General features: G+C 48.3%; 1 pseudogene; it reads left to right on the top strand.

The window, feature by feature from the left end:
- The first annotated feature begins 1,068 nt into the window (after window positions 1–1,068).
- LOC139278662 (U2 spliceosomal RNA) lies at window positions 1,069–1,248 on the top strand (annotated as a pseudogene).
- Window positions 1,249–25,852: the final 24,604 nt, after the last annotated feature.

Here is a 25,852-nt window from a genome sequence, read left to right as displayed (position 1 = left end):
GATGCACATTCTGATATAGGTGCCCAGGAGCAGGATTTTCCTCACCTCTGGTTCCTTTTCTGAAAGACAAAACCTCATTTGGTTCAAAAACCCTGAGCCCCCTGGCTCATCCCTCCCCCATTTTCCACTCTGTCTACACCTCACATTACCCCTGCACGGGTTTAAACTGTGTGTGCCGATCGGTCTGACTGCAAACCGCACTTTTACTGTGGAAGTCAAGGGGTTTCAACTAATAAACACTTGAAACAAGAAACAAACCTTACACAAAAGAGGAAGTGAGAGAAAAAAAAGAAGTCCAGGCTCCCTATCCTATTGGCTCAAAAGCCTCACTGTTATACTCCCTATATTGCAGAGAGCACCTGAGCCCCACTACACTAGGGAAAACTTTATATATATATGTACACACCTGCTGCTCTCCTTTTTAACCTGCCTGCCACCCTTCCCGGGTGGCTGTGCTAATCCCTGGGATGCTCCTTGGTTTTCCTTTTATGCAGGGGAATGTAGGGGGGAGACCACCTCTCCTTTGGCCTCTTGGGCTGGACCGACCTCCGTGGTCCCTCTGTCTCCCCTGGCAAGGTGTCCCCCGAGCTTCGGGTGGTGCTTACTGGGCTGTTACAGCCCCTCACCCCCTCCAGGGGTGGCTCACTGCCCTCGGGAGCAACGAAAATTCCCCCGGCAGGCTCCACACTGCCGGGGACTCCCGTATTCTCTGGGGACTTCGGGTTGTACAAGGGTTCCACCCGAAACCACTCGCAGCTGATACTCTTACAGCTTTTCCTCTGTTCTTCTAGGGACCACTCACTACTGGGATCCGCCGTCACCCTCTCTCCTGCAGGCTCTGGGCTGTCTGCACCAAAAGCTAGGCTATTCCCGACAGGCTCCTCACTGTCGGCGGCCCCTTCCTCCGGTACAACCCCTTCCCTGTCAGGAGACTCTCGTCCTTCCAGCGACCACTCACTGCTAGGACCCGCCGTCACTATCTCGCTTGCAGGCTCTGGGCTATCCGCACCGAAGGCTAGGCTAGCCCCGACAGGCTCCTCACTGTCGGCGGTCCCTGTCTCCAGTACAACCCCTTTCTCGGCCTTTTGGCTAAGATCAAGTGTAGTATCTGTTCTTATCAGTTTAATATCCCCTATGGGGACATGATATTGAATTGATTTTTGGACAGGGAGCTGGATCAGGGGCATGCCCCGTCCACTCCATGCACCGACCTGGTATTGCAATATTTCCAGGAACGGTGCAACTTCGCCTCTCGGCCTTTTGGCCTAAGATCAAACACATTGGCGCAAAGTGATCTTTGGCGTTAGAGTTGATCTGGAACGAAATTGGATAAAAAAAAAATATTTAAATATTAGGAGACCTTGGCTGCGGGATCATGTCCAGTGACTGGCTGCCTGCCCTGCATGGCCCTTTTCCCCTATATCTCTCGGGAAAATAAAACAGGCTGCTAGGGACGGTGGCACCCTTGACTGCGGAGTCCAAGCGGATCTCCTAACGGGTGGAGGTGAGTCCTCGTCCCATATGTAAGCTGGGAATCCCCCTTCCTGTGAGTCCCAAATCTGTGGGTAATTTGTACCTGTGAAGCAACTCACTGCTCGTTGTGGTGGGATCGGTGGGGCTGCAGTGGTGGGCTGGGGGCCTGGGCTTCCCGTAGGGATTATTCCTCCGGGCTGCCCTTTCCCACGAGGTTTTGCCTTGTTGGGGTTAAACAATTTACATTGGTTAATGTGAAACCATTTAACCCTACCATGGGGCTTGCCTTGTCGACAGTGCTGTAAGGCCCCATGTATAGTAGCTCAAAGGCTCCCCCCCTGGCAAGGTTGCGGACCATGACCTGGTTCCCCACCTGCCACTCGTGGTGTTTACTTGGTTCCAGCAGCAATCGGTTGGTCTGATGCTTCTTCCCCATGTTAGTGGCCGCCTGCCAGTGAATCTGCTTGAGGTGCTCCAACAGACTCTTGGTAAAGCGGTCCCTATTCACCTCGATTACCTGAGCTTCCATCAGGACCGGGGCAAGTACATGGGTGGGGGTTCGCATGGCTCTTCCAGTCATGAGCTCGTATGGGGAATACCCTGTGCTTTTCGACTGGCTGGCCCGGATCCCCATCAAAACCAGGGGCAACCTCTCCACCCACCTCTGCGGGGAATCCCCAGTCGCCTTCCTGAGTTTTTCTTTCAAGGTCCTATTCATACGCTCCACTAGCCCCGAGGACTGGGGGTTGTAGGCGACGTGCCACTTCCCCTCAATCCCCAGCACCTTGAGGGTTGCCTGCATGACCTGTCCCGTGGAGTCGCTCCCCCGGTCAGACTCCATGTACTGTGGAAGTCCCCACCTGGAGAACACCTCCCTAACCAATATCCTGGCGGTCCCCGCTGCTGTGGCTGTTCGGCAAGGGAAGGCTTCAACCCACTTTGTGAACGTGTCCACCAAAACCAGGCAGTACCGGTACCCTCCCTTAGCCACAGGTAGGGGCCCTATGTAATCAATTTGTATCGATTGCCATGGTCCCTCTACCCTCCTTGCATGTCCTAGAGACACCTTTCTTTTCTGGGGATCTGGATTATTGGTTGCACAGACAAGACAGTTCGCGCAAAATTCACGAGTGTCTTCCCGGAGCTGGGGCCACCATTTGACCTGTTCCACCCGTTGCCAGGTGACCTCCGGTCTGGGGTATCCAGCTCCAGGGCCTGCGTGGGCCAGCTGAAGGAACTCCCTCTGGTGCTGCTGGGGCACTATCCACTGCTCTCCTTTAAACAACATCTCCTCCCTAACATGGATGCCTGTGCCTCTGTACGGTCCTTCGACCTTTTCTCCCGCAGTCAGCTTGTTCATGACGGACTTGAGGATGGGATCTCATGCCTGTACTTGCTGGAGGTCTGGGGCCAAAGCCACCCCTGCGCTCCCTTGTGTCCACTGTCCGCCCCGGATAGCTGCTATGGGGCCTGCCTCGAGCGGGTTCCACTTGGTTCCTGTTCGGGCTCCCTCTTTGGCCAGTTGATCTGCCTTTTGGTTCCCTGCAGCCCTGGGATCATGTTTGTTATGGGCCTTTACTTTATGAATGCAAATGTCTGCCCCGGTCCCTACTGCCTGCATGATGTGCTGCAGTAGGGGTTTTATGGCCAGGGGTTTACCGTCTGCAGATGTATACTCGCGACGGGACCAGATGGCTAGGTACTCCGTGCAGGCATTGCAGGTGAACATACTATCTGAACAGATATTATAGGGCCGTGGGAATTCGTCGGGGTGGGTGACTACATACATGACTGCCGACAGTTCAGCATGCTGGGTGCTCATGGTGGTTGGGAGCTTTATGGCCCTGGCAATGCCTGCCTGGGGATCATAAATCCCGCACCCTGTGAGCCTTTCCCCCGCCACCAATGTGTTGGACCCGTCAACATAGATCTCCCGGCCGTGGGGATGGATCCCCGCCCGGAGCCCTATGTCCACGTCCCAAAACCCCTCAACGGAGCAACGGTGAGCTTTCCCGGGGTACAGCATGTTGGCTGCCAGTCAGGGCTCACACATCCCTTTTACTCTCAAATCCACCTGTGAGAGCATGAGGGTCCAGCGAGCAATACTTATGCTGCTCACTGTCCCATCCTTAATTCTCACATCCAGCAGCATCTGAGTGAGGGTGTGATGAGTGAGGAGGGTGATTGGGGGCACTCCTGTAAACACTTGCGACCGTTTCACAGCCCAGTGGGTGGCCAGCAGATACCTTTCACAGTTTGAGTAACCCCTCTCAACCTCAGTAAGGACCCGAGAGGAGTAGACCACCGGCCTCAGCTGACCGTGCCGCTATTGCATCAGCACAGCACTTAAGCTATCCTCGCTGGCTGCTACCTCCAGGAAAAATTCCTTGCTCTCATCTACCGCTCCCAGGGCCGGAGCTTTCTGCAGGTCTCCCTTGAGGCGGGTAAACGCTGCATCACAGTCCTCATCCCACTCCCACTCCACGCCTTTGCGCAGGAGCCGGAGTAGGGGGGCTGCAATGGCTGCGTAATCCTCAATGAAGTTGCTGCAGTAACCGGTCAGACCCAGGAACGACCTCACCCCTGTAACTGTAGTCAGAGCCAGTAACTCCTGAACTACCCTCCTCTTAGCCTCATCAATGGCTCTCTCCCCTGCCCGCACAGTCAGCCCCAGGAATTTTACTTTAAAACCCTCCTCGTGCAGCAGTCCCAACAGCTCTGCCAGCAGGGGACCGTGCTCTTCCTCCGAATCGGAGAATAGCAGGAGGTCGTCCACATACTGGACTAGTTGTCTGGGTCTGCTGAGCTCTTTCAGGCAGTTGGCCATACACTGATGAAAAATGCTTGGACTGTTGTGGAAGCCCTGGGGAAGACAGTTCCAGGTATACTGCTGTCCTTTGTATGTAAAGGCCAATTTGTACTGGTCCTCCCGCCTCAGCGGGATGGACCAGAACCCATTCGAGATGTCCAGCACCGTAAAGACGGCTGCGGACGCGGGGATGGCTACGACTAGGTCGGCTACGGCTGCCATTGTGGGCGCACAGGCAGGGATATTTTTATTGAGGACTCGGTAATCCACTGTGGCCCTCCAAGAATTGTCCGGATTCTTGACCGGCCAAAGTGGAGAGTTCACATGTGTGGCTATTGGTCTCAACACTCCCTGTCTGACTAGAGATCCCAATGCGACCTCTAGGTCTGCCTCAGCCTGGGAAAATTATACTGCTTCTGGGGCTTAAACATGGGGTCCCCATCTACTCTGACCTCGACCCCATTTACCCGTCCACAGTCGTGCTTATGCCTGGCAAATGCCGCCAGGTTGGCCCGTACGAAAGCCTCATAGATCATCGGGGTGCCATCTACCAGAGCGTCGAGGTCATATCCCTCCTTCGGCTTTACATTGCAGAGGGAACCCTTCCCCTGCTTCCCCTGGATGACTGCTGTACCTTCCCCCTCCCTGGTGTCAGCTGTGCCCCACAGACAGTGGTTCCTCAGGTCGAACAGAATTTTCTGGCCGCTGAGGAAATCTGCCCCTAGGATGCCTTTACCCACTCCCTCCCACGGCAGAAGGACACACTTCCACATGGTGTGGAGGGTGCCTATGTGTATCTGCAGTGGTTTGGAGAAGAAGCCCTCGCGTTCTTCTCCAGTGAAGCTGGTTAGACAGTAGGGGAACCCACTGGATAGGGGTGAGGTGGTCGGGTCGTCTACATGAACCCAGGGTGCATGAGGCCCCTGTGTCCAGCAGATACTCCCCCCAGACCCCCTCAACCCCCATCATGACACGTGGTCTGTTCCACGCATCATAGGTGACCGGGCAGAGGTACACGGGATCCTTGGGGTCGAGTCATTGGGGGGTGTTGGTCTGAGCCTGAGGGACTTCTCCCCCAGTCACGGCTGCGACCTTCCCAGTCTGGGTGAAGAGTGCTTGCAGAGCCGCGAGGAAACCCTCCAGTGGGGCGGCAGGGCTGGGCACAGCTGGTTTGGGAGGGCTTGCGGCCGCGGGGACTGGGGCTGAGGTTGGGGCCTGTGGACCTCTCTTTTCCTGCCTTGGAGCCCGGCATTCCCTCCTCATGTACCCTGTCTTCCCGCACCCGTAGCAAACCACCTCTCTGCCTGCCTGCCTGCCAGTTCCCTTCTTGCCTCCACTCTCTCTTGTCAGAGCCGGGGCAGATCTCACACACCTTCCCCTTGGAGCCATTGCGAAAAGAGAGGGTCAGCTGCCTCAGCACCGTCTCCTCTGTGGCTTGGGGGTCTCTGAAATCGAACCACAGGTTGGCCTGGGCGCACAACTCCGGTAGGCTATTTGCCACCAGTGCACACAGCCAGCGACCACGTCGGTGTGCATCCAGCTGGGTTCGGTCCAAATTCCCCCCACTGGCTTCCTCATACACTGGCCACAGTCGATCAGCGAATGTCGGGGGGGTCTCCCCGGGTCTCTGGACAGTGGCCTGTACCCAGTCGAACGGACAGCCGTCGTTCAACCCCGTGGCCTCCAGGATATCCTCCTGGAGAGCGGCCACTGGTCGTTGACCCCTCTTGCTCTCAGCAGACAGAGCCTGATACAGGGTTGGGTCCAGTGAGAACAGAAGCAGTTTGCTCCGTTCGGCCTCATCGCAGTCATTTATGTCTCCTACCTGCTCTACTTCCATAAAGTGGACAGAGGGGTCTCCTTTTCAGGTAAGTTTATTCACATGGGCCACCATCTGCCGCAGCTGGGTCGCACTGTGGGGAACCACGTATTGGTTCTGTAGGGGACCCTCAGCTTGACCCACTGCAGGTGGTCCGAATCTACTCTACCTGATGGGGCACATTGGGGCTGGTCCCGAAGGTTTAGATTCCAGCATTTCACCCTGCCTCTCCTCCGGGATCCCCAATGGGGCTGTGGGAGAGCGCCTGTAGGATTCTTCCTCCCTATCCTCCTCCCCACAGCCTGTTTCACTATGCTCCCCCTTCCGTACCTCGGCTGGGCTGATAAGGCACACCACTCCTTTACTGGGTGCCTTGCTTTCAGCCCAGCCAAGGGCTTTTGCCTCCGCTAGGGCCAGAGCTTTGGTGTCGGGCTGGGTGGGGATTCAAGTCTCGGCACTTCCAGAGCTTTTGCTCCGGCTAGAACAAGGGCTGCTTTGGCTTCAGCCAGAGCCAGGGTGAGCCGATCAATTTGTTCCTGAAAGGAACGATAATCTGCCTCTGCCCTGCTGTGGCACGCCTGAAGCGCAGCCTGTAGCTGGAGACACTTACCCTCTCCCAACCTTCCCTGGTTCTGAGCCTGGGCAAGTTCCTCCTGCAGTCCCCTGACGTAATCTTTTCCCTCAGTTACCTGGGACTGAAGGTACTCCCTGTGGTTGCGATAGCTTTCTCCATCCCTCTCTCGTTCCTGCCTCTCCCACTTTAAATCCTGATCCAGGTTTTCCCTTTCTTTGCTGGTCTCTAATAGCTCCTCTCTCTGCTCAGCTAACTCTGTCTGCAGGACGTCTACCTGCCTGTCCAAGACCTGTATTTGCTTCTGAAAGCACATCAGCCACATTTCCTTTTCCACTGATCTTTTATGATGTTTACTCTGGGTCCACCTGGCTGCTGCGTCCTCAGGCCGTTCAGCCCTCAGTAGCGCCTGCACCCACTTCCTTGAGCAGTTTATCCTTGCTGTAACATACCTAGCAATCCTACCCTCCTATTATACTCCTCTCCACCAGGACTGACTGTCTCTTCACCCTCACTCAACACACGTCCCTTCGTGGTCGCCATTGTAAGGGGAGCTTGGGGTGTGGGTTCGAATCCACACTCCCCTGGGGTTCTGTACGTGCGATTTATGAGGATGGGTGAGTAATGAGGCACCAGACACAGTGGGTAAGAGTACAAAATGGCTAATGTTGTTTATTTAGAATAGTAAACACCAAGATAGAGGGCATAGGAAGAGGTCATAAATAGCAGTAATGGCACAATCTCACTCAACAACAAGAAAAATCTCGCAACAGGGAAGGGGAAAATAAGACGGTAAAACATTCCACTCACTCACAACCACACCTCCCACTTCCACCCTTCTTACCAATTCCTATCCTAAATTGAGTCTGTGAGGGGGTTTGGGCTCTACTCACAATCCTATCAACTCTGGGGCTCGGGGGGCACTTATTTCAGTTTGGGTCCCTCTGGGGTGGGTTCTACGTTGTTGGTCGGTTCGGTTTTCCTCCTCGATGTTGCGTTGGTTTCTTCTCTTTGCCTTTCGGTTGGCTCCTAAGCAAAAAGCTGCTGGAGTTAAGCACATCTTCCCCAGAGCGAGGGCCCTGTGAAAAGCTGACTGAACTCCCAAAAGCTGACTCCAACCTCCAACCTCAGCTCAGCTCAGCTGTGGGAAGTCACTGCCACTGCCTGCTGGTTTTCAGTCTCAGTGGCTTCGTCTGTGGAACTGCTGCTTCTTCCTCTGCTGGAGTGAGAGCGAGAGGGAGAGAGAGCTCTCTCTAGATACAAGCTGCAAGCTGCCAGCTCCAAGCTCCAAGCTCTCCAACTGCTTCCACACCCTGCTTCTATACCCCCAGTGGTTCTGTAGGTCCTATAACCAATTAGGTTCTGGCCTTTTTGCGCTCAAACTCAGTTGGTGGTCCATTGTGTAAGTTTGGGCGGGGAGATAGCTTTGAATATTTAATCAGAAGATGTCACAGGTACAGATAGGTATGAGGTCAGGGGTATTGTTTTATTGCACATTGGTGCCTAAAAGTCTGCTGGTCCTTTGTTACAGTCCTGGGAGTCAATTGGTTTGGGCCTCCTCTTTGATGGGCCATTACTGCAGTGATTATCCACTGTCCATATTAATTAGGTAGATGATGGTCCACATTCATTAGGGGTGAGTCATATTTTCAAACTGGGCCGGGTAGTCCCTATTGGTTGAGATTTCCCCGCTTCAGGCCCGACTCGACCCCTGATTGGCCTGCCAGAATGCACTTTTCCCTCATTGGCCAGTGCCTCTGTCTCGTTTGTGAGCCAGACTCCACAATGTCTATATCCACCCACACGTTTCCCAGCCTGCCTGGTCTGAGGGTTTGGTGGCCAAAAAATGTTTATTTAAAATGAATAGAATGATCCCATGTTAGTTTTCTTGTCCTTAGGATGTTTCAATAAAATGTGGCCGTGGTTTTTCGAACCTTACAGTACATTGGGACTATAGTGTCTCTTTGAATGTCTATCACTTTTCTTCTTTCTTATTGATTGTGACGCATATTAAATATGTTTGATATTTATTTTAAATAGTTGCTTCCTATTTGGATTTGATACGGAAAATAATTTATATTGAGAGCAGTAATTGCATAACAGTGCTATATTCTTATTCTATGCTGTGGCTTAACTTTTATATATTAATTTCAATGTTTTATCTCCGAAATGGAAAATTTATATTAGATTTAGATTGCAAATACAGTGCACCAATTGCATACAAATTCAAAATCTAAATTATTAATATTTTTATGGTAGATTAAATAATTAGGGTGCGAAATTCAACCCCTGAGCACTGGTAGTTTTGCCGTTTAAAAAAAAAGACATCCACCATGCTTCCACTCACTTTTGGCGCGGACCACCCTGTTTGCCATCTTGGTGAGGGTGATAGCGTGGGTTGTACATTTGTGCGCCGGCAGATCGAGACGTGAGTCATCGTGCAACACTGATTTGACGCACGACCTGCCATTTTGACGTCGCTGTTCCATTCAATGCCCTCTCCTAAACATTCACAGCTGAACATGTGTTTAGCTGTACGAGAGACATCGCCCCCCCCCCCGCCGCCACACCCCTCCCCACTAGTGCTAGTTTAAAGAGTTACATCAGAATCCAGGTCAGTTGCTTTGCTTTTGTACTGATTCTTGTAGAGTTTGTAGGAGTACTGGGTCGTTGGAAGAGATTTAAAAAGTTGTTAAAATGTGCAGGGAGTACTGCTGGATGTTGGGAAGCCATTGGCTGTTGCTGGAGGGTCTCTGAGTACACTGCTTGCACCCAGTCATGGGGGCTCTAGTTGCAGTTTCTCTTGCGCTGCATCATCACAGAGAGATGGCGCTGAGGCAGCAACTAAAACAAGCTACTCGCAGAGAGAGGAGGAGGAGGGCTCTCAGCAGTAGGCCAAACGCACCCAGGGTCTTCAGGGAGCACTTCTCCTACCTGCACCTAAGTCAGGAGCAGTGTATTTGGTGACTCCGCTTCATCAAGGAGGTGGTTTCAGAACTCTATCACTGCTTAAAAGCAGATCTGTGGCCTCAGAGCAGGGCAATGTCAGCACTACCAATGGCCCTTAAAAAAAAAGACTTGCATTTATATAGCGCCTTTCACCACCTCAGGACATCACAAAGCACTTTACAGCCACTGAAGTACTTTTGGAGTGTAGTGACTGTTGTAATGTAGGAAACACGGCAGCCAATTGCACACAGCAAGCTCCCACAAGCAGCAATCTGATAATGACCAGATAATGTGTTGGTGTTATGTTGATTGAGGGATAAATATTGGCCAGAATCCTGAGGATGGCTCCCCTGCTCTTCATCGAAATAATGCCATGGGATCTTTTACGTCCAAATTAGAGTGCAGATGGGACCTCAGTTTAACATCTCATTCTCCAACAGTGCAGCACTGGAGGGTCAGCCTAAATTTTGTGCTCAATTCTCTCGAGTGGGACTTAAACCGCAACTTTCTGATTCAGAGATGAGAGGGTTACCCACTGAGCCACAGCTCAAGGTGACCGTGGCCATGAATCTTTTTCACCAGGCTGGAACAGGTGAAATAGCAAACATCTTGCAGCTTGCTGTCCATCACTACATCCAGGTTTTGTATGCTAGGAAAGGGAACTTCATTGTCTTCTCTCTAAACAGAGAAGCTGGAGGAGCACAAACTTGGCTTTGCCAGGATATTGGGCTTTTCCATGGTGCAGAGTGCCAGCGACTGCACACATGTGACTTTGTGAACAGCACATCTCAATGGTGAGATGTTCCATAACTGCAAAGGGTTCTAATATGTCCTTACTATACAGTATAAATGCACACGAGGCCCATACTTGTGAAAAGATCACTCTGTGACCAGTTACCTTTATTACCAAGACCTCAAGAGGCAGACGGTGGGTGGAGCTTCCCCTTTTATACCGGAAAGTCCAGGTTAGGAGTGTCTCCCACAAGTTCGCCCTCTGTGGTCAGTGTTCTCAAGGTTTACAGCTTAGGTCAGCTTATACATGGGTTACAATGACAGTTGAATACATGACATCACCTCCCCCCCAAAGTCTTATTGGGATCACAGGTTAAGTCTCTCTGTTGGTTTACGCTCCCTTATAGAGCGCCTGAGTTGGGGCTCCGGTTGTTGGGCGCTGGCCTGAGTGTCTGCTGTTTGCGGTGCCTCAGGCCTGTCCGGACTGCCCACAGTGACTGGGCTTTCCTTCACTTGGTTCCGGTGTTCGGTCACTTGTGGTGGAGTAAACTCTACGTCGTGTTCTTCCACTGCTTCTTCTATGGGGTTGCTGAATCTCCTTTTAGTTTGATCCATGTGTTTGCGGAAGATTTGTCCATTGGTAAATTTAACTACCAAAACCCTATTCCCCTCATGACAGGTTCCATCCACTTAATGTGCAGTTGGTGTGCTACCATGCCCAGCACATCGTGCTGGTGAATGCCCACTATCCTGGCAGCAGTAATGATTAGTTCATCCTGCAATAGTCCGATGTGCCAGCAATCTTCCAACCTCCATTTCAAACCCAAGGGCTATCTGCTCTACACCTGGCTGATGACTCCCCTCCGAAACCCCGCCACTCATGACCAGCACTCATATAATGAGAGCCATGCTGGCATGAGGAATGTCATCCAGCAGACCATCAGGGTGCTAAAGCAATGGTTCTGCTCGGGAGGAGCCTTCCAGTACTCGCCCGAGTGGGTGTCCCAATTCTTGGTGATCTGCTGCATCCTCCGCAACTTGGCCATCATGAGGTACACCATGGGTTCCAGGACCATCTCAGGAGGAGGAGGATTATAGAATCATAGAATGGTTACAATAGGGAAGGAAGCCATTCTGCCCGACGAGCACGTGCCGGCTCGCTGCAAGAACACCTCAGCTAGTCCCATTCCCCACCCAGCATTTATTGCCCATCCCTAATTGCCCTCGAGAAGGTGTGCCCCCTTCTTGATAACTGAGTGGCTTGCTAGGCCATCAGTGGATCAGTGGGCAGTTAAGAGTCAACCACATTGCTGTGGGTCTGGAGTCACATATAGGCCAGACCGGGTAGGGACACCAGATTTCCTTCCCTAAAAGACATGTGTGAACCAGATGGGATTTTACAACAATTCTGTAATTACATAGTTTTTTATTCCAGATATATTGAATTTAAATTCCCCAGCTGCCGAGATGGGATTTGAACTCCTGTCTCTGGATCATTAGTCCAGGCCTCTGGATTACTAATCCCATAACATAATCGCTATGGTATTGGAGGAAGAGGAGGAGGAAGATAAAGAGGAGGAGGTGGAGGAAGGGAGGAGGCAGTCTGCACATCCATTTTCCAGGCGTGCTGTCCGTGAGGGCATCAGACTCCAGTTCTCCTGAATGAAACCCCAGATCCCTGTTACTCACCACTTCCCAACCTTACCATGCCTCTGTCACGGAACATCCCAGCATCCTCTTGGCCACAAAGCGGAAATGAAAGCCACTACAAAACAAACATTCCAAATTGCATTTATAAATAATTCAATCCAATACTACATATCAAAGTCAACTAATCACCTTTGTGCATTCCCTTAGTGTCTGTCTTCCGTGTACCTTTGCCTGTCCTAGTGCTCCTGCGAAGTGCTTATCCCAGTGGCTGCAGCATGGCTGGTGGAAGGCTGCTGACTTTCAGTGGACGAGACTATAGATGGCCTTGCAGGACAACCTCGAGCAGCTGTGGGCCCAGAAGGCCCGGATGTAGACTGTGGCATTGGTGGAAATACAAAAGCTGTCATCCTGAGAGATGACAGCAGCTTCGTGTTCCACAGTACCACTGCCACTCCCCCGGGGTGGCGCCTCAGCAATCCTTGTAATCTGTTGGAGGACAGATTGTTGGACTGCTGTGACACCATGCGAGCCCCTTTCAACACTGGTAAACTCAGCTATGATGGCAGCAGTCTGAGCTTGCATGACAGATGACTGAGCTTTTATTACAGCACTCAGAAGTTGAGTCGCTTCTACTTGTGCTGTAGTGGAAGCTGAGACATTGCCCATCACACCCTGCACCATGGTTGGATCCACAAGTGCATTAATGGGGTTGCTCATCACTTCCATCCTGGACATCATGGGCTCCAAGCTTTGCGCAAAGTCCTGTAAAAGATTTGTGCTGGACTCCTCCATGCTCCTTGACGGTGACAACAGGCTCTCTGGCAGGCCTGCCAATGCACCAAGCATTTCTGTGTGCATGCTCATCGCCCTTCTTCTGTAGGCTGCCTCATCAAAATCCTCATCTGAGTTCTCTGCAGCAGAACTCATGTGCGACCTCGCCCTCCGGGGAGCTGGCACCTGCGCTACCCTTTCCCTTGCCCTGGCTGCAGGCCACTCATGCCCGGTGACTCACCACATGCAGATCACACCTCTATACTACCCTCCAAAGTGTGCACAGTCCCAGAGTCTGAGCTGGTGCCTGTGAATGTCAGATCAAGTGACGGTGTCTCTTTTTCTCCATCACTCTTCTTTTGCTCTTCCTGCACTGGCTGGCCAGGTTGGAGTCCTTGGGGGTCTGAAAGGAGAAAAGCACATGGATAGGGTTGTGGTGAGAGGAGGGTGGGAAAGCAAGATGTGCATGGTGTAATGTATTTGCTTCATGGGTTCTTCACTTAAGTATTCATAGCAACACATTGCTATTAAGAACTAGTTGGTTTATTAACAAAGGTTTAACAATCAAACTACACATTACCAGTTCATCCATGAGGCTCACAACTTCATACCTCATCATGGATGACCTAGACTCAAATTGAGTCTTGTGAACATAATGTGACTGGCTAAGCCACTCACAATGCAACAGCTCTACAAACCTGTGAGCATACTCGCTGGTGTATACATTACACATGGTTACACCATCAGCAGCTTGTAAGTGAGAAGAGATTGTGCGATGAGAGGAAAGTGGGATGTGAGAAGGAGGATTAGGCATGAGCATACAATCATTTTCAATGGTTTCAGCCTCGCCAATCACCATGGCTTCAGTGATGGCCCCTCCAATAATGTCAAACACAGTCTCCTCCAGCTAGGTTATGATGTACAGGCTTGCTCGTCCCCACCAGTTATCTGGTGCTGCCTGCGGTTGTGAACCAGCTTGCCATGCCAGCAGAACAGGAAGTGTGTCAGTGATTGTAGTGCAATGTGTTTGGGTGATGTGCTTGTCATGGGTGAATAGCTGACATTGTGTGCAAGGTGTGAGATATCGGCATGAGATTTGCAGCAGTGATAACTGTGTGAGGGTGAGGTGAAGCAATGAATGTGAGGTATGAATTATAGACATTTACAGCACAGAAGGAGGCCATTTTGGCCCATCGTTTCCATGCCAGCCAACAAGAGGATATCCAGCCAAATCCCACTTTCCAGCTCTAGGTCAGTAATCCTGCAGGTTACCGCACTTCAAGTGCACATCCAAGTACTTTTTAAATGTAGTGAGGGTTTCTGCCTCCATCACCCTTTCAGGCAGTGAGTTCCAGACCCCCACAACCCTCTGCATGAAGAAATTTCCCCTCAAATCCCCTGTAAACCTTCTACCAATTACTTTAAATTTATGACCCCTGGCTGTTGACCCCTCTGCTAAGGGACGTAAGCCCTTTCTATCCATTATGTCTAGGCCCCATATAATTTTATACACTTCAATGAGGTCTCCCCTCAGCCGCCTCCTCTGTTCCAAGGAAAACAAACCCAGTTGAACCAATCTATCCTTATAGCTAAGATTCTCTACTCCCGGCAACATCCTTGTAAGTCTCCTCTGTACCCTCTCCAGTGCAATCACGTCCTGCCTGTATGAGTTGTGATTGCTAGAGATTGGTGCTAGGTGAGTGATGGGGGTGTGGTGCATTGAGCAGCGTGTGAGGCTAGTGGTGCAGTTGGTGGGAGACGGATTTGGAAGAACCATTCACTGGCCTTGACCACTCGTGTGAGGCTGTGAGACTTCTTTCAGCACTGTATCCAGGTTCTCAGGCAAGACTGCTGGCAGTGACCACTTCGGCTATCTGCTCCCACTGCCTTCTCACTGTGTGTCTGGAGGGCCTCTTGCTCCCTATGGGTAGAGGGCCTCTCTCCGTTGTTCGACCCCTGCATTAAGGCCTCTGCTGCTGCGATGAAGAGCCTTGGTGCCTTTTCTCTGCCCTGTTGAGCAATTACTGAGTGATAGTTGCCTTGACAAACACTTCCAGCTGCTGCTGATAGCACCTCTGCTTTAAAAGGTGCAGATTGCCTTTAAAAGTGGAGGCTAGCTTTAAATCGAGCTAGCCTCAAACAAACCTTGGCCCCCTGCTGAGTGCTCAGCCACTCAGCAGCACGCTTAGTGCTGGGCTGCAAGCATCAATCATTTAAATGAGCAGGCAGTACGAATGTTGCATGCTGCTTGCATTACTTTCAATGTGCCCAGGCCAATCATGCATCGCGATTCACATGCCCTTTTTCAGGCCTTATTGAATTTTTAGCATTTAGGACCTGAAATTCCTTGGGTAGCAATTCCAGTGGTTACGGTGGGATTCTAGCTCCTACCCTGCCGATTACACCCTCAGTCACCTTGGATGCATCCTATCTGGACTGGGTGACTTTTATAGTTTGAGGACTACGAACCATGTACATACTCTTTATTTATTTTTATCCTATCCAATATTGCTACTGCCTCCTCCTTTATTGCTATATAGGCAGCATCCTCTTCTCTCGTGATGGCAGATCTAAAATACTCATTTAGTACATCAGCGATGCCCTCTGCCTCCACAAGAAGATCTCCTTTTTGGTCGATTATTTCTGACCTTTCAGTTAATTTCTTATCCTTTCCCAAGATTTTCCCTGAATCTCCACAACTTTGAGCATGATTAATAGTTTTCATGTGGAATTTTCTCAAGTCCCTTTTGGAAGTATATGCACCACACATCTTGTATTCTGCACAATTTTGCGATTTGTAGAGGACACACCATGCAGCAGGGGCATGCGGAGAATCATGAAGGATCCAATGATGATGCAGATTATGAGGCTGAGCTTGGGATTTGCCAGCTCCATTAGAGCAGTAATATAGCCGACAAGTTCCATAGTGGTTACTGAGGAACCAAATCTCTTAAAATGTGGAAGACCCCATCACAAGTCTTCCTGTATAACGTTCCCTACGAACAGTTGCACCAATCACACGTGACTTAATGACCCAATAATCGATGTTCCCCCGAAGGTGTGCGGCCAATCGGGAGGTCTCATGCAGCCCGCTCACTAGCTCCCGCCATTGGAAGATACCACGCAGCAGCCACGCAGGAAATTTAAAGGGATCACCCATTTAGACTGCAAATTAGAAGGAAGATTGCCCATAATATACCTCGCTCACCATGAATTAGATAAAGCATACATTGAAATCTGTAAGCACTCCTTGTAAGATATTTCAGTAGCTACCACAGGCAACCTGATGTAGCGGTGTCAAGTAAGATGCCTGGACAGGAGCAGAAATGTACAGCTCCTTAAAGTAGCATCTGAACTTTCTGTTGGCAAGGATTGTCAGGGATATTGTCTCAGAAAACAGCAGTGAGGGCACCTTTCCAATGGGGAGTTCGACCCATTATATCCAGTGTTATCTCCTTCAGACATGCCAAGGACTAAAGATTTGGGTTGCCCCTCCAGTTTTCAGTCTCCCTCTTTTATTTTGGGCTTTCTTTTCCTGCAGTCACAAAATACTGACTGTTTCCTACATCTTGGCACTGCTATGCAATTGGTTACTGTGCTTCCCAGAGCAAGAATCCAAGAACATGCAGGATGCATGTGGGTATTGGGAAAATCTTTTGTGGTTCCATTGTTCATCAGTGAGAACAGTGAGAGATTTGCAGAGAAGGTGAAAGATATGTCATGCATGAATATGGGTTGCTATGTAATTGCCTTACCTGTAGCTGGTTAATGGCAAATTTTTTGAGGGTGCAGTAGGCATCCCATTGCAGAACAATGCTAAGAGCTAAACAATATCACTTCCCTTAACAAATGTTTTAAAGATGTTGAATTTCTTTATCATCTGGAAAGGTGACCTTTTTACTGCAGATGCCTTATAAACCTGCTATGCCAATTCCTCCCAGGCACTGTTTTATGAGGACAGTGCCGCTGACAGCCAATAATGGCAACCGTCCTTGCCAATGTAAAGTTCAGGTGCCACTTTAAAGAACTGTACCCATATATCTTGTTCCTCTTTGGGAAATCCTGTCACCTTCCAGCCTCCACAGTCCTAATGTTTGATGCAAACCATATTGATAATACATCAATAATATGCCAATGAGAAGACTTCGGCAAAACCCAGCAAGATATCTCTCTGTTCCTTAAATGTGGAACATGCCAGGAGAAATGTGCTTGGTTCTGCACTGTGCCCCCTATGAAATTTCAGCCCCTATATTTGTCTTGTTTAAATTTATCCTTAAAAAGGTGCATATTCATCACTATAAAAAATCAGAGCCACTTTTCCCCCTTCCATTTTTATACCATAATAGTAAATAGATTTAAGGTGTTGTAATGTCTGTAAGCTTGTAATGTTTGTAGCTTCACACTGTGGATGTGGACATATTGTGTATTGCAACTATAGAGTTAATAATTAAACAGAACCAGGCATGTTCCAGAAGCTTCTGAGAGAGCTGCCTGCCATGTTAGAAAGCTGTATGTGTTGTGCTCTGTGAATATATCACATTTGGCAGCAAGATGGGATTTTTCGGATGATTTAAAGCTGAAATTTTGTTGGTCAAGGATTCAGCCAGTCGACAGAGAGACTTTGGGAGCTCCTCTGTCTTTGGAAAAAGCTACAAAATCTGAGGTAAAATACAGCACACTGTGTAAACAGCTGGAAATTAAAATGGCAGCAGCCACAGGTGTAATAGGACATTTGGGTGAATATAGACACGACCTGGAACGTTTTAAAGCGTATGTGGATCGACTAGAAATGTATTTCACTGCAAATAACATAATGGAAGTTCCAGACAATGCGGTCCAGAATCAGGCGATATTGGAACGTAAGAGAGCGATCTTCTTATCGGAGGCAGGTCCGGCATTGTATGAAATGCTGATAAATCTGCTTGTGCCTGACGACCAAAGGACACAATGCATAAAGAGATTTTAATGAAGCTGGAGCAGCACTACAACCCCAAGCCGTTAGAAATTGCTGAAAGCTATCATTTTGGGATACAGAATCAAAAGACTGATGAAAGTATCAGTGGTTACATTGTAGCATTAAAAAGCTGGGGGTAATGTACTGACGTGGATAGAGAACTGGTTGGCAGACAGGAAACAGAGAGTTGGAATAAACGGGTCCTTTTCAGAATGGCAGGCAGTGACTAGTGGGGTGCAGCAGGGTTCAGTGCTGGGACCCCAACTCTTTACAATATACATTAATGATTTGGATGAAAGAATTGAGTGTAATATCTCCAAGTTTGCAGATGACACTAAGCTAGGTGGCGGTGTGAGCTGTGAGGGGGACACTAGGAGGTTGCAGAGTGACTTGGAGAGGTTAGGCGAATGGGCAAACGCATGGCAGATGCAGTATAATGTGGATAAATGTGTGGATAATGTGGCAAAAACATGAAGGCAGAATATTATCTGAATGGCGGCAGATTAGGAAAAGGGGAGGTGCAACGAGACCTGGGTGTCATGGTACATCAGTCAGTGAAAGTTGGCATGCAGGTACAGCAGGCGGTGAAGAAAGGAAATGGGATGTTGGCCTTCATAGCTAGGGGATTTGAGTATAGGAGCAAGGAGGTCTTACTGCAGTTGTACAGGACCTTAGTGAGGCCTCACCTGGAATATTGTGTTCAGTTTTGGTCTCCAAATCTGAGGAAGGAGGTCCTTGCTATTGAGGGAGTGCAGCGAAGGTTCACCAGACTGATCCCCGGGATGGCAGGAATGACATATGAGGAGAGACTGGATCGACAGGGCCTGTATTCACTGGAGTTTAGAAGGATGAGAGGGGATCTCATAGACACATATAAAATTCTGATGGGACTGGACAGGTTAGATGCAGGAATAATAATGTTCCCGAAGTTGGGGAAGTCCAGAACCAGGGGACACAGTCTAAGGATAAGGGGTAAGCCATTTAGGACCGGGATGAGGAGAAACTTCTTCACTCAGAGAGTTGTTAACCTGTGGAATTCTCTACCGCAGAGAGTTGTTGATGCCAGTTGATTGGATATATTCAAGAGGGAGTTAGATATAGCCCTTATGGCTAGGGGGATCAAGGGGTATGGCGAGAAAGCAGGAAAGGGGTACTGAGGTGAATGATCAGCCATGGTCTTACTGAATGGTGGTGCAGGCTCGAAGGGCTGAATGGCCTACTCCTGCACCTATTTTCTATGTTTCTATGTTTCTATCTATTCACTGTAATTTCGGAAACTTTCAAAACCGAGCATTACAGGATCGTTTTGTTTGTGGGGTGAAAAATGATGCGCTCAGAAGAAAGTTATTGACGACGGATGACTTGACTTTTGAGATTGCTTGTCAGACAGCGAGATCGATGGGCATGGCCGATCAATATTCCCAAGAATTAAATAATAATTATGGTCATCAGTCAACCGAGGTAAATCGCCTGCAGCTTCAAAGTAAAAGTCGGTGGGGGCCCAAAGTCTCAGAAACTGGAAATTCTAACAGAGTGTCGAAGTCATGCTATAGGTGCCTGGGACAACATATTGCTCAAAGTTGTGAAGGCAGAGTGTTTCTTCTGCAGAAAGACTGGGCATCTTTTGAAGGCATGCTGACTGAAGGGTAAACCAGCTTTCAAAGCTGAGTCCAGCGTTAAAAGCTATGAGTAGAAATCCCCAGAGACTACATAGCATGGAAGAACAACAACAGGACGTGGAAATGTTAGAGTTACACATCATCAGGAGCACAAGGTTAACGGACAGTGATTCAAAAAGTATCAAAATCCACATAGAGGTTGCGTGATTCAAGATACCAATGGAAATCGACACGGGTGCATCTGTGAGTGCTATACCTCAACAAATTGCAGGATTTCCCATTGGAGAAAGCCAAGATAGAATTATGAGGCTATTCAGGAGAGAAAATTCTTGTGGTAGGCAGTATCACCATACAGGTGAAATATAAGGATCAATTTCAGAACTTGCCTCTAATAGTAGTGAAAGGAGACAAGCCTGCCTTACTAGGAAGAAATTGGTTGAAATCACTGAAGCTGGATTGGAGTAAGATTTTCCATGTGGAAGCGAGATTTACATCAACGGATGATGTTATCAAGAAGTATCCGAAGGTGTTCTGCAAAACGTGCAGTCCGATCCAAGGCTTCAAGGCGAGTGTCAGAGTACAGAAGGACGCTAGATCGGTTTACTGCAAGCCACGTTCCATACCATATGCACTCAAGGAGAAAGTTGAGCAAAAACTCAAAAGACTAGAGACTGAGAACATTATTTCTAAGGTAGATCGATGTAATTGGGCTACACCCATTGTTGTTGTACCTAAGTCCGATGGTAAGTTAAGATTGTGTGGTGATTATAAAGTAACCATAAACCAGGTTCCAGAGGGTAATGTCCCCAATATGTTGCCGAATATCGAAGATTTGTTCACAACACTAACAGGTGGTCAGATCTTCTCAAAACTGGATCTTACGAATGCCTACTTACAGCTTGAACTAGATGAGGAGTCCAAGTCATGCTTGACTATAAATACTTATCTAGGCCTATATCAATTTAATAGGCTACGGTTTGGAGTATATTCTGCCCCTGCCATATTCCAAGGGGTGATGAACCAGATTTTGCAAGGTATTGAAGGGGTAGTATGTTATTTGGATGACATACTAATTTCAGCACCAAATAGGCAAATTCATAATAACATGTTGAATGAAGTCCTCAAACAACTAGAGAAGCACAGAGTACGAGTGTCTGCTTGTAAGTGTGAGTTATTTAAAAACTCATTGGAGTACTTAGGGTATAGAGTAGACAAAGATGGTTTACATCCAACCATAGGAAAACTGGATGCAATTAGAAATGCACCCATTCCCAGGAATGACACTGAACTTCGTTCATTCTTGGGTCTTTTGAACTATTATGGGAAGTTCCTACCAAATTTGGCTACAGTATTACATCCACTGAATGAACTCTTGAAAAACAGGTCCATTGGAAACATAAACATAGAAAATAGGTGTAGGAGTAGGCCATTTGGCCCTTCGAGCCTGCACCACCATTCAATAAGATCATGGCTGATCAATCCCTCAGTAGCCCTTTCCTGCTTCCTCTCCATATCCCTTGACCCCCTTAGCCGTAAGGGCCATATCTAACTCCCTCTTGAATATATCCAATGAACTGGCATCAACAACTTTCTGCAGCAGGGAATTCCACAGGTTAACAACTCTCTGAGTGAAGAAGTTTCTCCTCATCACAGCCCTAAATGGCCTACCCCTTATCCTAAGACTGTGTCCCCTGGTTCTGGACTTCCCCAACATCGGGAACATTCTATCTGCATCTAATCTGTCCTGTCACGTCAGAATCTTGTATGTTTTTTTGAGATCCCCTCTCATCCTTCTAAACTCCAATGTATAAAGGGCCAGTTGATCCAGTCTCTCCTCATATGTTAGTCCAGCCATCCCGGGAATCAGTCTGGTGAACCTTCGCTGCACTTCCTCAATAACAAGAACATCCTTCCTCAGATTAGGAGACCAAAACTGAACATAATATTTCAGGTGAGGCCTCACCAAGGCCCTGTACAACTGCTCCCTGCTCCTATACTCCTGTAAGACCTCCCTGCTCCAACACTTAAATCCCCTAGCTATGAAGGCCAACATACCATTTGCCTTCTTGACCGCCTGCTGTAGCTGTATGCCAACTTTCAATGACTGATCAACCATGACTCCCAGGTCTCATGCCCCCTCCCCTTTTCCTAATCTGCCACCATTCAGATAATATTCTGTCTTTGCGTTTTTGCCCCCAAAGTCGATAACCTCACATTTATCCACATTATACAGCATCTGCCATGCATTTGCCCACTCACCTAACCTGTCCAAGTCACCCTGCAGCCTCTTAGCGTCCCACTCACAGCTCACACCACCACCCAGTTTAGTGTCATCTGCAAACTTGGAGATATTACACTCAATTCCTTCATCCAAATCATTGATGTATATCCACTAGTCACTGCCTGCCATTCTGAAAAGGACCTGTTTATCCCGACTCTCTGCTTCCTGTCTGCCAACCAGTTCTCTATCCACGTCAGTATATTACCCCCAGTACCATGTGCTTTGATTTTGCACACCAATCTCTTGTGTGGGACCTTGTCAAAAGCCTTTTGAAATTCCAAATACACCACATCCACTGGTTCTCCCTTGTCCACTCTACTGGTTACATCCTCAAAAAATTCCAGAACATTTGTCAAGCATGATTTCCCCTTCATAAATCCATACTGACTTGGACCAATCCTGTCACTGCTTTCCAAATGCGCTGCTATTTCATCCTTAATAATTGATTCCAACATTTTCCCCACTACTGATGTCAGGCTAACCGGTCTATAATTACCCGCGTTCTCTCTCCCTCCCTTTTTAAAAAGGGTGTTACATTAGCTACTCTCCAGTCCATAGGAACTGATCCAGAGTCGATAGACTGTTGGAAAATGATCACCAATGCATCCACTATTTCTAGGGCCACTTCCTTAAGTACTCTGGGATGCAGGCCCTGGTGATTTATCGGCCTTCAATCCCATCAATTTCCCGAACACAATTTCCCGCCTAATAAGGATATCCTTCAGTTCCTCCTTCTCACTAGACCCTCGGTCCCCTAGTACTTCCAGAAGGTTATTTGTGACTTCCTTCATGAAGACAGAACCAAAGTATTTGTTCAATTGGTCTGCCATTTCTTTGTTCCCCATTATAAATTCACCTGAATCTGACTGCAAGGAACCTACGTTTGTCTTCACTAATCTTTTTCTCTTCACATATCAATAGAAGCTTTTGCAGTCCGTTTTTATGTTCCTGGCAAGCTTCCTCTTGTACTCGATTTTCCCCCTCTTAATTAAACCCTTAGTCTTCCTCCGTTGAATTCTAAATTTCTCCCAGTCCTCAGGTTTGTTGCTTTTTCTGGCCAATTTATATGCCTCTTCCTTGGATTTAACACTATCCTTAATTTCCCTTGTTAGCTACGGTTGAGCCACCTTCCCAGTTTTATTTTTACTCAAGACAGCGATGTACAATTGCTGAAGTTCATCTATGTGATCTTTAAATGTTTGCCATTGCCTATCCACCGTCAACCCTTTAATTATCATTTGCCAGTCTATCCTAGCCAATTCATGCCTCAACCCATCGAAGTTACCTTTTCTTAAGTTCAGGACCCTAGTTTCTGAATTAACTGTGTCACTCTCCATCTTAATAAAGAATTCTACCATGTTATGGTCACTCTTCCCCAAGGGGCCTCGCACAACAAGATTGCTAATTAGTCCTTTCTCATTACACATCACCCAGTCTAGGATGGCCAGCTCCCTAGTTGGTTCCTCGACATATTGGTCTAGAAAACCATTCCTAATACACTCCAGGAAATCCTCCTCCACTGCATTGCTACCAGTTTGGTTAGCCCAATCAATATGTAGATTAAAGTCACTCATGATAACTGCTGTACCTTTATTGCATGCATCCCTAATTTCTTGTTTGATGCTGTCCCCAACCTTACTACTACTGTTTGGTGGTCTGTACACAACTCTCTCAACCATTTTCTGCCTCTTGGTATTCTGTATTTCCACCCATACCGATTCCATGTTATCTAAGCTAATGTCCTTTCTTTACTATTGCATTAATTTCCTCTTTAACCAGCAATGCCACCCTGCCTCCTTTTCCTTTCTGTCTATCCTTCCTGAATATTGAATACCCCTGGATGTTGAGTTCCCAGCCTTGGTCACCCTGGAGCCATGTCTCCGTGATGCCAATTACATCATACCCATTAACTGCTATCTGCGCGGTTAATTCGTCCACCTTATTCCGAATACTCTTCACTTTGAGGCACAGAGCCTTCAGGCTTGTCTTTCTAACACACTTTGCCCCTTTAGAATTTTGCTGTAATATGGCCCTTTTTGCTTTTTGCCTTAGGTTTCTTTGCCCTCCACTTTTACTTTTCTTCTTTCTATCTTTTGCTTCTGCCCCCATTCTACTTCTCTCTGTCTCCCTGCATAGGTTCCCATCCCCCTGCCATATTAGTTTAACTCCTCCCCAACAGCACTAGCAAACACTCCCCCTAGGACATTGGTTCCAGCCCTGCCCAGGTGCAGACCGTCCAGTTTGTACTCGTCCCACCTCCCCCAGAACCGGTTCCAATGTCCCGGGAATTTGTATCCCTCCCTTCTGCACCACTCCTCAAGCCACGTATTCATCTGAGCTATCCTGCGATTCCTACTCTGACTAGCACGTGGCAATGGTAGCAATCCTTTTGAGGTCCTACTTTTTAATTTAGCTCCTAGCTCCCTAAATTCATCTTGTAGGACCTCATTCCGTTTTTTACCTGTATCTTTGGTACCTATATGCATCACGACAACTGGCTGTTCACCCTCCCTTTTCAGAATGCTCTGCACCCGCTCCGAGTCATCCTTAACCCTTGCACCAGGAGGCAACATACCATCCTGGAGTCTCAGTTGCGGCTGCAGAAACGTCTATCCATTCCCCTTACAATTGAATCCCCTATCACTATAGCTCTCCCACTCTTTTTCCTGCCCTCCTGTGCAGCAGAGCCAGCCACGGTGCCATGAACTTGGCTGCTGCTGCCCTCCCCTGATGAGTCATACCCCCCAACAGTACCCAAAGCGGTGTATCTGTTTTGCAGGGGGATGACCGCAGGGGACCCCTGCACTACCTTCCTTGCACTGCTCTTACCCATTCCCTATCTGGCTTTGTACCCTTTACCTGCGGTAAGACCAACTCACTAAACGTGCTATTCACGTCATTCTCTGCATCGTGGATGCTCCAGATTTCATCCACGCGCAGCCCCAGTGCCGCAATGTGGTCCGTCAGGAGAAGTGGTCAAAAGAATGCGCTACAGCATTCAAAGAGTGTAAAAGCACTATGTTAGTTCACTATGACATATCTAAGGAGATTAAGCTAGCATGTGATGCCTCTCCGTATGGAGTTGGGGCAGTGATCTCTTATGTATCACGTAGTGGGGAGGAGAGACCAATTGCTTTTGCTTCACACACTCTCAGTGCCAATGAGAGTAATTATGTGCAAATCGAAAGGGAAGCTTTGGCATTAATTTTTGGGGTCAAGAAGTTTCACAAATACTTGTATGTTCGTAAGTTTACCATCGTTACGTACCATAAGCCCCTAACAGCAATCCTCCATTCAAAGTCCCCAGTTCCAACATTAGCTGCAGCCCGAATGCAGAGATGGGCTTTGATTTTGTCAGCATATATATATGATATTGAATACAGACGATCAGCTGATCACAGTAATGGTGATGCAATGTCTAGATTGCCTTCCCCATCACAAGTTACACCAGATAGGGAAGAAGTGTTCTATTTTTCATACATTGATGAACTGCCAGTCACAGCTGACGAGATTGGTAGAGCAACCAAACGTGACCCAGTGATGTCAAAGGTGTATGATTATATTGTAAATGGATGGCCAAACCAGGTAATAGACAAAGATATTCATCCATTCTTCATTCGTAGGAATGAATTATCAGTCGATAAAGATTGTATCATGTGGGGTGCAAGAGTGGTTATACCAAATAAATTCAGCCCAAATTATTAGGAGACCTCCATGACCAGCACCTGGCAATGTGCTTGACCAAGAGTTTTGCACGCAGTTACTTATAGTGGCCAGGTCTTGATAAAGATATAGAGTACATCGTGAGTCAGTGTACAACATGTCAATCGGTAAGCAAGCAACCACCATCAGTACCATTACAGCCATGGAAATGGCCTCCTAGGGTGTGGCAAAGGCTACATATTGATTTTGCTAAGTTAGAAGGACAACAATTGTTCATTGTGATTGATAGCCATTCAAAATGGGTAGACGTGTTTCTCAAACGACAGCCACGAACCAGATTCTCGTTGTTAAAACCAAATTTGGCACGGTCCATAGAAGGGACACAATTAAGACAGAAAGAAAAGAGATAGAGTAAAAGAGAGGTGTGAAATTAAACCAGAAGGTGAGAGTGAAGAACCATCACCATAAATGGTTAAAGTGGTTACTAGGAAGAATGGTGAAGATATGTGGTCCTCGCACATATTTGGTCAAGATGTTTGATAATGGACAGGTTAGGTTTGT

The sequence above is a fragment of the Pristiophorus japonicus genome, chromosome 1, assembly GCF_044704955.1.
Source record: "Pristiophorus japonicus isolate sPriJap1 chromosome 1, sPriJap1.hap1, whole genome shotgun sequence".
NCBI lineage: Eukaryota > Metazoa > Chordata > Chondrichthyes > Pristiophoridae > Pristiophorus > Pristiophorus japonicus.
This window is presented reverse-complemented; position numbering and strand designations above follow the sequence as displayed.